Genomic DNA, 2,399 nt, shown 5'->3' with positions numbered 1-2,399 from the left:
CTTGCCAGAATAGTAGAGGATTTGAACAACTGCAAATATGAAGAAAATGATCTTCATTTTGGCTGTTTAGATAGGTTGGTAGACACTTCAATTCTGTTCTTCTCTCTGCCTGCTGTCTGTTTCTATTCAACATTTATATACATCAGGCAAAACAGCTCACATTCTGCATCAGTGATGTAATCTCACCACAAGCAATGCACAACTTTACTCCTTTCAGTTCCTTCAAGTTCTTACCACTTGTTAACTACCTGTTCAAAAGTATCACTGGGTGTTGCAATTTTTCGTAAGCAGTGATATGTGTCAATTTCCAGTTTCATAAACAAAACAATCCAGGCTCTACAGAACTTGGTAATTTTAGAAATTATTTATGATGAACGTCCATGGAATAAACAAGTGGTATACTATCAAATTAAATAAGTAACTCATAAACATGCAACTTACTGGTCACTGTTAGGTTACTCTTGATATGTTGCCAACCTTTACAACATATTTTACCTCTCAATTAGTATCCCTTCTATTATCCTAATCATTTCCATTACGACTCACACTTTGGTAGCATTCTCTTCTTTATTTAGTGCCAGAACAAAATACCCAGTAAGTATTCTGGACTTGCCCCGCTATCTAAGCATGTATCATTTCATTATCTTTAACAGGCCTCACCTCTCCTCGGAATACTGAGTTATTATGTACTTTTGAGGAGAAGATGTTTATGCTCCCTTTTATTAACTGCAATTCTGTTTTCCTATTCTCTGTTTGCTGGTCTTATTTTCCTCTTCATTTCCTGTCTCAACTTATTGATTTTGCCTGGTTCTTGCTTTAAGAATTCATCGAATATACAATCATATACCCTTTGTTTTTGTATCGTCATATTCTCTAGCTTGCTTGTCATCCAAAACAACTTGCTTTTAGCTCCCCTACCTTTTCCTCCTTATTTTATACCCAGCCTATATTTAAACATCTCCTCCTTAAAGATCACCCATTGTTATGTAACTGTTTTTAATGTTTGACACTGGATAAATCCTCCCTTATCCCATTAAGATTGACCTTTTACAAATATAGAAATTTTATTTTACATTACTCTTTGCTCTTTATTGTTCGTCCAACCTTATGATACAATGGTTACTCTTACCCGATTGTTCTTCCACAAACACTTGGTCAACTCACCCCACCTCATTCCTAATCAACACATTCTGCAATGTTGTATGATCATATGAACATCAAAAAAAGGGCAGAATGAACAAAAACAGAAGTTACTGGAAAAACTCAGCTGATCTGGCAGCATCTGTGAAGAGAAATCAAAGGCAACGTTTCAGGTCGAATGACCCTTCCTTGGAACGTAGGACATAGGTATGTCATTTGCCCCCTCAAATCTGCTCAGCCATTCAATAATATCATATCTAATCTGTTTGTGTTTTAATTTCTACATTTTAATCAACCCCTGATAATCATTGTTTGCATTGCCTATCAAGAACCTATTTTTTGCAGTTGGATGTGAACATGCTGATCAAGGTGATTTTCATAGCGACATTTTGACATTCCTTGCTCTTCATACCTTTTACTCTGACATAATACCAATCAATGCTTGGGTCATTGGTCCTCAATAGCATCACTCTATAGCTCTGTCTCTTTAATCTCCCTGTGGATTTGATCCTTTCTCTGTCCAGTACTCCTGTAGCCTGAACATATATTTCTTGTTTCTCACCTCTAATTGAATGGATTTTGCCCTTGCTCTGTCAAAGCTAGCCCCTCTTTCCAACACTATAACCCCACTCCCCTTTATTCCTTCTCTGTTTGCCCTGAGCTTTCTGTCAGTACTAACATCAAATTCTGAACCATTTTTAATCCATGTCTCACGATATCATATTTCCACATGACTATTATGCTTGTAGTTCACTGACATTGTTCACCACACTCTACATTTACATACATGCATTATAATAATATCATTACATTCTCAATAGTTGTTCTTAGTCTGCTATTATATTCTATGGGACTTGTACCTTCTCCCACAATGTCCAACACTCACTATTCACTGTATTTCTCTTTCTTACTTCTAGTGCCAGCACATGCCAATTTTATTGAAACCCTCTATAACCACACCAGTGAACTTCCCAGCAAGGATATGTTACCACCGTATGGAGCTACAATCCATCCTGTAGTCTCGGCGTCTCATGCCCCACAATTGGTCCCGATGACTAAGTTCCTAAAACCTTTCTTATACCTCAAGCCCTGCATCGATCCTCCTGAGTGTCCCGATCAATTCTTTTCTCACTCAATCTTAATTCTTGAATTAGTCCTAAATCTGACCATGGACTTTCAATACCTGATGTCTCTGTATAGTGGTGAAGGGGAAAGACCATCATTTGGAAAAAGTATTATATGTACAGTATATTCATGTA

This window comes from Rhincodon typus, chromosome 7 (genome assembly GCF_021869965.1).
Source record: "Rhincodon typus isolate 14 chromosome 7, sRhiTyp1.1, whole genome shotgun sequence".
Lineage (NCBI taxonomy): Eukaryota > Metazoa > Chordata > Chondrichthyes > Orectolobiformes > Rhincodontidae > Rhincodon > Rhincodon typus.
The sequence above is the reverse complement of the archived record's forward strand: the minus strand, read 5'-3'. Positions refer to the sequence as shown.